Source organism: Lithobates pipiens, unplaced genomic scaffold (genome assembly GCF_037356315.1).
Source record: "Lithobates pipiens isolate NorthernLeopardFrog02 unplaced genomic scaffold, aLitPip1_a1.2 Scaffold_18, whole genome shotgun sequence".
NCBI classification, from domain to species: domain Eukaryota; kingdom Metazoa; phylum Chordata; class Amphibia; order Anura; family Ranidae; genus Lithobates; species Lithobates pipiens.
Window position 1 is genome coordinate 331,555,929 of NW_027507758.1, and position 14,743 is coordinate 331,570,671.

A 14,743-nucleotide genomic window follows, 5' to 3' on the forward strand; every position below is an offset into this window, starting at 1 on the left:
TCAACGATCATGACTTCCTCCCTAGCTTCATTGATAAATACAGGGAGCTGCCCTGTCTGTGGCAGGTGAAACACCCTTTTTATAATAATAAAATAAAGCGGAAGGCAGCGCTGGATCAATTGCTGGAATTGGTGAAGCCGTTGATTCCCACAGCAACCATCCCCTATTTGAAGTGCAAAATTGGTGGCCTGAGGAGCACATATAATAGGGAGAGCAAGAAGGTCCAGGATTCCATGAGATCAGTAGCATTAGCAGATGACGTTTATGTCCCCAGGCTGTGGTACTTAGACAGACTGCGATTTTTGTCAGACCAGACTGAAATCTCAACCCTTCCTTCCACTCTTCCTTCCAACTCAGATGAGGCTTCAGAAGTCCAGCCTGGTCCTTCCACCCAGGAAGATGTGGAGGAGTCCAACTTGAGTCAGGTATAGCATTATTCAACATATTTCTTGCCAAAAATGAATGATGCTAACTAGATGTTATTATTGATCACTAATTTCAGAATTAACAAAGTGGTTTACATATCAATAGACAGTAGTAGCCAAAAATGATTGGGATATGACAAATGACAAATGCTGGGATCAGTCTTTTCTATTTGTTAACATTCAATTTGTAACAGGCATGAGCTCTAAATTGTGTGTGATTTATGACCAAAAACCTAAAACTATGTCCCATTTTCATTCACAGGAAAGTCTCAGCCAGGCCGGAGGGCATGGAAAGTCTCAGCCAGGAGGAGGCTGTAGAAAGTGGCAGCCAGGAGGTGGCTGTGGAAAGGGGCAGCCAGGTGGTTGCCATGGAAAGGGGCAGCCAGGAGATGGCCATGGAAAGTGGCAGCCAGGAGGTGGCTGTGCCCAGTAGCGTGACCAAATTGCAGGTTCCTACCTTCTGCCTTCCAACAAAAAGGCCCAGGAAGGGGAGTAACGTGGAGGAGTCAGCGCTTTATTTGATTCAGCAGGCTACTGTGGCCCTCAGAACCACCTCCAATCTTCAAGAGGCCTATGCCTGCATGGCAGCCAGCAAATTGCCGGAAATGGAGGTGGGCCAACACCTCATTTGTGAGGAAGTCATGTATCAGGCCCTAAATAAGGGGGTGATGGGCGAACTCACAAAAAAAGTCACGTATGTGAGTTGGACCATACTCCTTCTCCACCTTCTGCCACAACTATAACACCACAGTCACAGCCTGGAAGGAAGTGTGGAAGGAAGACAAGAGTGATGGCCTGGGCTAGGTCTGATCTGGTAAAATACATAGGCTGTTGTAAGACCACAGCCTCAGGACATACATGTCATCTGCTGCTGCTCCCGAACTCTCTGGGTCCTGGACTATATTATGCTCCTTATTAAATGGACTCCTCAGGCTACCAATTTTGCCTGTCAAATAATTGATGTCTGCCCTGGGGTACAAAGGCTTTGCCAATTTCAACAGTTTATCCAGCGTTGCCTTCCTCTTTATATTGTCATGACCCCTAATAATTGTCTACTTTTTTTCACAAATACTTGGCTATGTGTTTTAGTTCAAAAAGGACAGTTTGTTTGTGAGTAGGCAGGTACATTTCAAAAAGACAATGCCAAATTAATTTGGGACACCAACCAATCTCATTGAGGTTAAAAAATAAAAGATCTTGATTAAAAAAAAAAAGAAAATTAGATCACTATAAAAAAATAGAAACATTATTCTGGAGATCCGGCGGAAAAAGAAAAAAAAAAGATTATTCAGGAGATCACGAGAAATAATAAATAAAACAGTTTGTCATAACTCTGTGTGAATATCAGCAGCAAAACAATTTCATTATTCTAGCATTCTGAAGAAGAAGAGAATGTGCTGCATTAAAAAATGTAAAAATGTGCAGCGTGACGAATGTGCTATCTCCATTACGAACACTAGTTTTACCAGACCGTCTCATACTTGATTCAGAGCATGCATGGAATTTGTTACTTTGGAATTGTCTACACACGCTCGGAATTTACGACAATGGATTTTGTTATCCGAAAATTTGAGATCCAGCTCCTAAATATCTGTTGTTGGAAATTCTGACTGGTAATGTCCAATGGAGCCTACACACGGTCAGAACTTCCGACAACTAGCTCACATAGAACATTTGTTGTCCGGAATTCTGATTGTGTGTAAGCGGCATAAGAGTTAGGCAACAAGTGACTGATCAAAGCCTGCTGATCTCTTAGTTATCGGGTCCTCTTTGAGTACAGAGTGGTGACTATCAGTGACCCCTCTCTGCTCTACGCCTCCAGCACTCACTGATTTTCTTGTAATTTTTCTTTATACATTTTGAGCAAACTTTCAATCCCAAGAAACAACCAAATGGACAAATTCAACATACTACTATTATATTTTATATACCTATTTTGTTATATTCCTCTAGCAGGGGTGGAGTAGTTTGTCTAATGCCGCGTACACGCGACCTGACTTTTCGAGGGACTAGGTCCGACGAACTTTCGGCAGAGTTCTGACGGACTTTCCGAAAACAGACTTGGCCACACACAATCACACCAAAGTCCGATGGATTCAAACGTGATGACGTATGACTGGACTAGAATAAGGAAGTTCATAGCCAGTAGCCAATAGCTGCCCTCACGTCGGTTTTTGTCTGTCGGACTAGCATACACACGAGTGGATTTCTTGGTAGGAACTGGGTCTGGCGGAGTTCTGGTGGAAAAATTTAAAACATCTTCTTTTTCTAAAGTCCGCCAGATTTTTGGTAAGCAAAGGTCCGATGGAGCCCACACAAGATCGAATTGTCCGACGGACTCGTTCCGTCAGACCTTTGCTGTCAAAAAGTCCGGTCGTGTGTACGTGGCATTAAGCTTGTTATTTTTGTAAAAAAAAAAAAAAGGCAGTAGGAATTGCTGGAAAATGCTCCTTGTCAATGGCACTGGCTGCCCTGACTGCTGTTTCTGAGCTACAGCACACTGGTTTAGCTACACTATTGGCTGCACCCACAGATATGTCACATCTACTTACTGCTGTGATGTGCTTATCTCTATAGTAAGAGTACCCATTTTCTCCCATGTCCAATTTTCAGGTGGGTACACGGTATAGTGTTGGCACCCTAAAAATCACATTAAGACCCTTGGTTGTTCTATGTTAAATTCATGGGGATGAGGTGCTAAATATTAGATTGTCACCAAAATGCCTTATCTATCTATATATATTTCATATATTGCATATGATATATATTTTGTTTCTCTATTAGTGATGCATTACTAGCTTTGAAGCCCTGCTGCATGCAGCTGTATAAATTATACAATATACATATATATATATATACATATACACACACACATATATATATACATATACATACCTATACATATATGTATATATGTATACATACATATACGTATATATATACGTATATGTATGTATACATATATATATATATATATATATATATATATATATATATATATATATATATATATATATATATATATATATATATATATATATATATATATACGTATATGTATGTATACATATATACATATATGTATAGGTATGTATATGTATATATATATGTATATATATATATATGTGTATATGTATGTATATGTGTATATGTGTATATATATATATATATATATATATATATATATATATATATATACCGTGGGTATATACTGTGTGCCGTATATGTAGATTTTTCTCATTTATACAGCTGCATGCAGCAGGGCTTCAAAGCTAGTCCGATCGTGTGTACGAGGGGCTATAACGGTTGACTTCTGTACAACCAGTCTATTGGCTAAATGCTTCTCGATTAGAGCTGCAGGCTAAACCCGGTGTTTGAATAAAAAAATGGAATCATCTGTGGGCTGCTTTAGATAGAACCTCTATCAGATTGTTGTTGTCCCTAAAGCCTGGTAAACACAGACCAAATGTCAGAAGACATCAGACGGTTCATAAAAAACAAGCGACATTTGGCCCGTGTGTGACCTACAGAATTCAGTCGACCGACTCCCGATTATCGCTCTCAGCCAATGGCAGAAAAATGCTGATCGGAGTGTTCTAGCGGGAGGGGGGCTGTCAGAACACAACTCAGAGGTGGAGATCACTGCACTAACTTTGCGTAGTTAGTACACTGGCTCTTGCATTGGAGAGATCTTTCTTACTGCTATGTTTTTAGGATTGAAAGTGAAGTTAGTTCATAATCATTCCCTACTGCATTCAAAGCTAAAAGAGTGTGGGCATTCAAACACAATTAAAAGAGAAGTATAGCAAAAGCCCTATTGGCCATACTGTAGGTCACACAAGTGCACTTAGTTCTGCACTACTGTGACCCAGCCCCTCCTGTGACAGAGAAGAGGTAGAGCACAGAGCAGTGACTGAGTTACTGCTCTGTGCTCAGAGGGAACCAGAGAACTGTCATGGTTATGCAATAGAGTTTGTCTGTGGGCTCACCTCTCACCATGTGTTCATCTCTAAAGACCAGCCACTCTCACCTGACTGCTTTTATAATATCTCCTCTAAGCATGGCTCCACCCCAGCTCCTATCAGAGAACTCTATATTAACCTGTGTACTGCTTGCCGCGTACTCTCTGTTTGTTTCTGTTACCGACCTTAGGGTGTTTTTGACTATTCCTGTCTGCTTGTGGCCTTTTGGTGTGTCCCAGACTATCCCTGTTTGCCTGTGTCCCTGAATCTTTGGCATGTACTCTGTTGTTCTTGTCTGCTTGTGACCCGACCTTGGCTTATTCCATTACTATCCCTATCCTCCTGTTGCCTACTGTGAGTGTGAGCTAGGGGACCCTGGGGGTTGCCACCTGGAGCCAGTTGCAGCCCAGTCCATCCTCAACCCTAGAGGCTCTGGTGAACACCTGCTGGCTCTTAGACTCCCCTCCCTAGGGAATCTTATGCTCCAACCCCGATGGGATCCATGTTGGTGTTCCAGCGGCCCTGCCTTCCTTTACCACCCAGACTCCCATCTGCAGCAGTCAGCCGTAGGGTCCACTAACTTGCGGTGCACTCCTGACCCCAACGGTGTGCATTTGTCACCTGGCCTCAGGTGGGCTGACAAGAACTCAGCAATCATTGGCCTTTGATTGCTCAGCTCACGGTATAGAGCTGGCAAGGGACAGTGGGACAGCTGTAGCTAGGTATGTATGTTTATTATATTTTTTTTATTATTCCTGTACTTCTCTTTGCCCTTGTACACACAGTCGGACATTCCGACGGAAAATGTCCGATCGGACCATGTTGTCGGATAATCTGACTGTGTGTGGGCTCCATCTGACTGTTTCCATTGGAATATCCGACGGACAAAGTTTTAGAGGTGGGCTATAAAACTTTCCGACAACATGATCCGATCGGACTTGGCCGATTGTGTGTAGAGAATTCCGATGGGACAAAGTGCCACGCATGCTCAGATCAAATTCCTAGACCAAAGCTATTTGCTACTAGCCTGAACGTAGTCTCGTCGTAACAAAATAACGTCATCACGTTACGTACGATCAGATTTTCCGACAACTTTGTTCGACCGTGTGTATGCAACACAAGTTTCGGACAAAATCCGACGGATTTTGTTGCCGGAATGTCCAACCGTGTGTACAAGGGCCTTTAATGTATTTTATGAAAACATATGTATTAATATTGAATACATATAAGCACACATATATAAATGTATATACACTTTATAATATATATAAAATGCAATTGATGCATTAAAAATAATTTATTTATGCAGAGATTTTTAAATCTTTTTAAAAGACTGTCTATACATAGTTTGATCAGTTGCCTTTCTCTTTGACTACTCCTGGTTGTTAGGGAACTAGTGCTCTTCTACTGACGCACCAGTGTGAGCAGGAAGCTCAAGCTAAATACATTTTGTGACTCACTGTAATTTGCTATCTCCCATCCTTGCTGTTTGGCCATTAGCATCAACAGTGGTGGCTAATGGGTATTCTGCAGGAAGTAATTTTTCATGGTAAATGTTTGATAAGAGAATTGAAAATACCGAAAATAAAAAAGCAGCAAGGAATTCATGGGTTACAATGAATGGACAATGGAAAAAAAACAGGAATGGGATGGCTTGTAGTGACTTTATTAATGGTGATTCATTTGTGCTAGCACGTCAGCAATGTGTATAGAGAGATCATTACAGCTGGAAGCTGAATGGCATTGCTCGTGAAAGTGATACACTGGAACATAGTAGACCTAATAAATCTGTTGCTATGCCTCTTATTGTTTTGCTGACATTAGCAACTATGTTATTTCACATATTTTCCTCACATTAGATGCCTTGAACAATCATGTTTTATTATAAGGACATGGATAACTGATACCAGTTGAAAACAGTTAATAGGAAAATTGTTTGGGTTACAGAAGCATTTCTTATAGGAAACTCTGTAGATGGCATTTCATATTTGCTCATCAGACAATGAAGAATGATTTTGGCAGGGAGGGGATAATGCACACAGAGGACAGTTTTACAGAAGCAGCCACTCTAAGTGGAAAATGTGTTCTATGACTCATTTGCCTTTGATGTTAAATCCACATCAAGCACATCTGTTATTTACTAGCGATACAAAGTGTTAATGGACCAAATAAGGAAGAGTGAATCAGAAAGACAAAGATATATGATGGAAATGTAACGTAAGTTGTAAGTGATTTTCTGATCTCTCTGTTAAAATGTTAAATTAAGGTCATTTAAAATATACAGTATACCTCTCGAAATAACAGGTCATCCTGCCAACTCCTTCATTTAATCCACTAAGGGGAAATGTGGAGGAAGTTTACACATCATATAATATGTAAGAAAATTGCACTGGCTTCACTCCTATTATTATTTCCACTTAAATATTGGACTTAAAGGTAATATGCAATAGTACCAGGAGATGAGTAAATCATTCTATAAATAACATGGATATTCTGTAGCAGTGAAAAATTCAGATATATTATATATATTTTTTTCTCAATTATTAAGTAATTGAGCAAAAATGTCTCTTCACTTCTCTATACCTTCCTCTGGATCCACAGAGCAGTTGTTACTAATGTCCTGTACACACGACTGGTTTTCCCGTTGGAATAAACTCTGAAGGGAATTCCGCTGAAGCTGTCTTGCATACACACGATCACATCAAATTCCGACCATCGTGAACGCAGTGACGTACAACACGTATGACGGGACTAGAAAAAGGAAGTTCAATAGCCAGTAGCCAATAGCAGCCTTCTCGTACTTGCTTCAGAGCATGCATCGTTTTTGGTATGTCGGAACAGCATACAGATTTTCCTGATAGGAATGTGTTCCGCCGGAAAAATATAGAACATGTTCACTTTCTAGGTCCATCAGAATTTTAGACGTAAAAAAGTCCAATGGGGCATATACACGGTCGGAATATACGATGAAAAGCTCCCGTCTGACTTTTTCTGTCGGAAATTCCAACTGTGTGTACAGGGCATTAGGCAATCTTCACATATTAGGCAATTAGTCCAAATGATTGGATGTAATTTTGGGCAGTGGCTAAAGTGTGAAAAAAATGTATTACAAAAGTATTATACTCTGTTTAAATAGCTGTTTTGCTTATTGCTACAGTGCTTTGAAAAAAAATTCATACCCCTTGACATTTTCCACATATTGTCATGTTACAACCAAAAACGTAAATGTTATTTTATTGAGATTATATGTGATAGACCAACACAAAGTGGCACATAATTGTAAAGTGGAAGGAAAATTATAAATTATTTTTAAAGTTTTTTACAAATAAATATGTGAAAAGTGTGGTGTACATTTGTATTCAGCCCTCCCTGAGTCAATACTTTGTAAAACCACCTTTCTCTGCAATTACAGCTGTAAGTCTTTTGGGGATGTCTCTTCTCTATCAAGCTTTTCACATCTACAGAGTGAAATTATTGCGCATTCTTCTTTGCAAAATAACTCAAACGCTGTCAGATTGGATGGAGAGCGTCTGTGAACAACCATAGATTCTTAATTGTATTTAAGTCTGGACTTTGACTGGGTCATTCTAATACATGAATATGCTTTGATCTAAGCCATTCCATTATGGCTCTGGCTGTTTAGGGTTCGTTGTCCTGGTGGAAGGTGAACCATGGGCCTCTTGGGTGCTTCTCTTATTAATGCTCTGCTTGCCTGGCCTGTCAACTTAGGTGGACGTATACAACCAATGTGACACTGCGCTGTCCATAATTAGCAGCTAAGATGTAGGCTTACCAGATATTGTTGACCCGAATGAAGTTATATTCACGGGGTCACAAATGCTTATTGCTCCAATCTGGGGCACAAACTTTACGATCACGGATCAATTAGTCAAACCATGGGGGTAGCCTTTCTCCAATTCTTGGACAAATGTGATCATGACCATTAAGAAGAGATCTCCGACAACAACCGGAATCCAACTTAGGTGGGCGGCCATGTCTTGGATGGATTAAACAGTGCTCCGTGAGATGTTCAAAGCTTGGGATATTTTTTATAACGTAGCCCCACAAGTTTATCCCTGACCTGTCTGGTGTGTTCCTTGGTCTTCATGATGCTGTTTGTTCACTAAGGTTCTCTAACAAAAAGCTGTTTCACAAAACAGCTGTATTTATACTGAGATTAAATTACACACAGGTGGACTCCATTTACTAATTACACACAATATAACCAGATAATAGCACCCCAGGTGGGTGTGCCTAAAATTATCTATTGGACTGCTGCTGTTCTAATTATTGATGGTATCATTAAACAAGATAAACGGTAGGTAGAGTAGTGCAGGTCCTCACATCAAACTCTATACATGTATATGCATATGTACATATATGTATATGTATATGTGTGCTAAAATTGCTATGTTGAATGGTAATTGTTTGTTCCTTTGTATTTTGCTCACTAGAGCCATCACCGTACACTGGTAATTACATATTCCCCTGAAGAAGCCAATTATTGGGGAAATATGTAGGGATTGCTACCAGTAATTGCCATTGACACATGGATACTGTCAGGTCACCTTGAGGCGAGGTGACAGATGCACACCATAGGGATCAGGAGTGCACCGCAAGGTTGTGGACCCTACGGCTGACTGCTGCGGACAGGAGACAGGTCCCACCGGGGTTAGAGCGTAAGATTCCCTGGGACGCGGAGTCTAAGAGCCAGCAGGTGTTCACCAGAGCCTCGAGTGGTGAGGATGGACTTGGCTGCAACTGGCTCCAGGTCGCGACCCCTAGGGTCCCCCAGCTCACACCCACAGTAGGCAACAGGAGGATAGGGATGGTGAGGGACAAAGCCAAGGTCGGGGCTACAAGCAGACAGGAAAAGTCAGGGACACGCCAAAAGGTCAGGATCACCGGCAAACAGGTATAGTCAAAGACACGCCAAAGTCGGTAATGGAACAACAGACGAGCACACGGCAGGTAACAGGAAGCCAAACACACAAAGGAATACACAATGGTTGATCAGCACTGTTGGCATGCAGTGCACAGGTTAATATAAGGTTCCCTGATAGGGCCTGGGGTGGAGCCATGCTTAGAGGAGAGGTTATAAAAACCACCAGGTGGAAGTGGCTGGCCTCTTAGCCTGAACACATGAGGGGAGGTAAGCAAACAGGAAGATCACTGCATAACCATGACAGATACCTTGGCCAGTATTTACTATTTGCAATACTTTGTATTTTATGCGCCTATGAATTGGTTTGTCTACTGTTTTTGTGTAATAAAATGTAATTCTTTATTGTTATAAAAATATTGTTGGTCAATATATGCTGGACACTGTTATAATCCCTAGTTCCAATCCTACATGTACTCTATACACAATACTACCAATATGTATACTTGCATCAGTTGTATATAATCCCAAATGTGCAAATATGCAAATAAAGTGCAAACATACAAACATTTGCAAATAAAGTGCAATTAAACAAGTGTGCGTACAATAACATAAGTGCAAAAAATAACTCAAGTGCTTATGCAATAATCCATGGACTTCATACTGAAGGAAATGTGTGTATGTTTGTGTGTGATTATATAAAAAAAATAGAAAAAACATGAAACACTAATAGTGTTCCAAAAATTTTTTTTTTAATAGTGTTATAAAAACTGTCAGTTAATTTGATGAATTCCTACTAAGTCTTCAAAAAATCATCAAGTGCTCTGAGTCTTGCCACTCCATGAGGACGTCATTAGACGAAACGTGTGTAGGGTGGGGCAAAGATGCTGACGATATTGCGCATGTTGGTCGGAGCTCACGGTCTGTGATGCAACCAGAGGGGAATGGCTTTCTGAGCTGAGCGTGTTTTCCATAGTGCTGGGTAGGTACTTGGAACATGTGACTAAATGTTCATACTTTTAAATAAAGCCTGCTGAAATGTTTTTACACTATGGAGAGCCTGCTGTCTTCTTTTTCATATCTCCACATCTGATGTTCTGATTAATGAGATGAGATTCTGATAGATTCCTATGGGGTGAAAGGATTGCATTTGATGACCGCTGGGAGAGATTGGGCTAATTTGCTGGTTTATAATTTTACCGGCTGATTTATCTTGTGAGCTTAATTTAGTGAGAGTGGTGAAGGACTCATGCTGTGGAGTACTTGCTGATTTTTTGAAGACTGTGGGAATTCATCAAAATAACAGACAGTTTTTTCTTGTTCAATGTTTTATTGAAATTTAAAAACTGTACATATGCACATATATTATTGTACACACAATTGTTTAATTGCACTTTATTTGCATATTTGCACAAAATTTGTATGCATTTTTGTATGTTTGCACTTTATTTCCATAGTTGCACATTTGGGATTATATGCAACTGTTGCAAGCATATATATATATATATATATATATATATATATTACTAGTATTGTGTATAGAGTTTGGTGTGAGGACCTGTGCTACTCTACCTATCATTTATCTATTTACTAATTAGATGACTTCTGAAGGAAACTGGTGTCACTAGATTTTAGTTAGGGGTATCAGAGTAAAGGGGGCTGAATACAAATGCACGCCACACTTTTTATATATTTGTAAAAAAAACACCATTTTCCTTCCACTTCACAATTATGTGCCACTTTGTGTTGGTCTATCACATAAAATGCCAAAAAATACATTTACGTTTTTGGTTGTAACATGAAAAAATTTGGAAAATTTCAATGGGGGTGTGAATACTTTTTCAAGGTACTGTAAATAAAAATGTTAATAAAAATGTTAATGTTGGCATAATACACTTATGGGATGGTCTATTATATATAAATTATTTCTAAATCACATACAGAAACATGTTAACGAAAGTGGTGCCAGTAAAGTACAGCTGTACTAGGTTCAAATTGAAAAGGGTGATTTGGAATTTCATACCATTTTTAAAAATGTCCTACCTAAGGGCAGGCACTCCAAAATACTTGTTATTACCTTTATAAGACAGAAATGTTTTTTTCTTCACACATCTGAATTAAGTTGAACTTTGTTTCTGGTTTCTGACATTACACCTAAGACCTGCCAGTTCTCTGTTCAATGAGACTGTCGTCATGGCCAGTGAGGGCACTCTAACTGGTTATAAGGGTGGCAGTTGGTTGACCTTAACCATGAAGTCAGTCAATGTTAGGCCCCAATAATAAACTGAGAATAAATTAGAGAATTGTACACACATGATTTTTTTTTTTAGGTAAAAAAAGTAGACATTTGATCATGTAACAATGTAATCAGGACACATGAAAAGGGGAGGATTCTTTCTTTATTCCCCAGTGGGAACTAGAAATAATATTTTTTTTTTATTTATAGAATTGTGCATGCATTAATTGACCTAGGACCCAGGCTTCATTGCTTAGATAGCAGGGGCTCACCAGGGCTCCATTTAATCCCCTGGGGTGACCTCCTGGACTGCTGAGCTAAGAGTAGCTGTCTTGATTGCCCTTAGTAAGAATTCTACCCTGTTGTGGAGAAATGTAAAAAGTAACAATCCTAGCAACTGACATTTGTGAATTGAGAATTTCTCTATGGATTAAGTGATTTGGCACTCAATAATTTCACGAGAATTGAAATACTGTAGATCACCCAAATCTCACCAAAAAAAAAATGATTTGTAGTGATTTACAGATTTACAAGGGGCATCCGGGACATGGCATTGAAAACTTCCAGGATACTGAAGTGAGATGAACATGTCCTCATAGTTTAAATAAACTCTGTGACTTCTCCTCAAATTACCAGGGTGTGTATATCTTTTTTGGGTCACACAGATACAATACAGCAATGCACTCCACAAACTGAAAATGTGGATTCCTCCCTCTCTTATAAGGGATAGCTAAAAATGGCAGGTCCTTTGACCTTTTTTTAAAAAAAAAGCAAAAATGACAAAAATATATACCACTAGGACTTTAAAGGCAAAATAGGGTGAACTCCATTTCATTAATTTCAATACTTCAAAAAAATATGCAGATCAATCTGGCTTTACTTTTTTTTTATATAAATCTGACTTTACCATTTTTGATAAATTGCTTATAGTAAAGGGCATAGAAAGTAGTGAATCCAAAAGGGCCATCATAGGAGTTAGGCAGCTAGCATTTGCAGAAGAGGTCAAAGCGGCAGTCCCCATGTTTCTGTCAGTAAAGGTTTTTAGGTTTTTAGGTGAGTAAAAAGGTTCTAATGTCACATTTATCCTAGCTGATATTATTTTAACCTCAGCATAATTAGTATGTCTACATCTGTGCACTGAGTCATTGTGGCTGGTATGATGACGTTACATCTGCCTAACAACACTCATGTCTAACAGCAATCACAGCTGTGCACATGGCAAACAGATGCAGTATCTGGTGCCTGTTTATAGCTCCCTACTGTCCCTTAATTGAAGCTACTGTCCCTCTTTTAGAACCAAGTTCCCTTTGTCTCACTTTTTTTCTCAGTGTAGCAGGGAGCTGGCTATCTTACGTGCAGTATCAGAAGACACTCTGCAACATAGTTGCAGTGAGACTGTTTCCCTCTAGTGCCAGCTAAGACTGTGTCATCACATCCTGTCAGCAGAGTGATTCCCAGGACTCAAGTTTCACATTCAGATACAAGCATCAGTATGAGAAAAAAAGACTGCCTCCCAGGTCAGTCCACCACGTTTTTCTGGGCATCCACAGCCTGTCAAGTATATCCAGCCTGCGACAGGGGGATCCTAGGTGCATATCTAGATAGATGCTCCTGCATCGACGGTGTCTAGCGTTCCAGTGTGAAGTAACCAGTCAGGTCACTAGAATAGCCTGCCTGTTCTAGGATGTTCGCTTGGGCCTTGACCGCAGGATCGGTGAGAGGGCTTTTGCCCATTTGCATGAAACAAGGACACTGCACACAGACTTGTTTCACTTCGCCCATCCGGCTTTATAAACACTGTATATAGACACCATAGCTCTTGCTGACACAAAGCCATTCAGATACAGAACCACTGTATACAGACACCATTGTCTTTTCACCTTGCTGAGGAAGATCCTGCATTCTTTATTTGATAAATTGGGCCAGTTGTGTTGTTTGGCCCTGCCTCTCAGGAGTTTAAGTGCACCAACGAGGGTGGCTAGCAGAAGGTACAAAGCCTCATACTTCTTCAAAGAGACTGAAGCTACTGGTGCCATACAGGCATGTGCATACATCCATGCGCATATACATGTATATGTAGTGGGTATGCGGGATAGTTTAACCAGGAAGTTAAGCCAATAAATATTGATTTGAGTACAGTGTTTGTTGTCGGGCCTTTGGTGTCAGGATTCAGAAGGGAGAGGTCTGACATAAGAAAGGGTCATTCTTATGCTCTTCTCCTGCCTGGACTCATAGAGCCAATTTATATAGAGGTAACCAATCTACTATAGGATTGTCATTGCTAAGTGTTTGCCTCTGCTCTTGAATACAGCATTGAGCTATATTTCTCTGGGTGTAAGTTATTATTGTTCAACTGATTCACTTGGCAAATGTGCATTGTTACTGTTCATTACTTTTCTACAGAAACCTTACAGTAAAGACAATTGCAGTGTTTTATCATAACATGTGTGTTTCTCATTGGTCCTTGCACTTACACTATTGCCAGGTGTGCCAGAGGGGGCTGTTATTGGTGTTGAGAGGGAGAGTACGCAACCAAACATACTTAAGTGGCTCATGTGGGGGTAGCGTTACATCAGTTACCACTCTTTTGGGCTGATGTATAAACCTCTAGAAAAAATGCATACATTTTATTGCCAATACTGTTATACAGCTCCAAACCTTTCATCCAGCTTCTTAAAGAGGAACTGCAGTCTGCTTACATAATTTGTAATAAAAACATCTTTGCCATTCTGAAGCTTACCTCCAACCACTTTACATATTATTTTATATATACTGTGATTCTGTACTTGCCAGATATGCTGCAGAAATCTCCCTCCACTGAGTCTGGCTGCAATCATTTACTTCCTGGATGTACACAGACACACAGAGGCACACTTTCAGCCCTGCAGCTCTCATTGGCCCTCTTATGACTCACCCCCCCCCCCCCCCCTCCTGGCAAACTCATGAGAGTGAGAAAGAGAGCTGTGCATGATGTCATAAGCCTAGGCTTGTTTCCAGACAAGTAACAGGAAGTGGGCTGTATAAGGTATTTGCTGGCAGAAAAAAATGTTTTACTATCCAAAGTTAAAACAACAAGGGCAGAAGATTTAATAAATGGAAAGATGAAAAAATGACTAAAGTTGCGCTTTAACCACTTCTCCGTCTCTCTTCTCTATGCCTTTTTCTTCCTGTACTCCCTTAAGTATAAGAGCACATGTGAAGCCACAGCCCTTTCTATGTAGACACAATGTGTATTCCG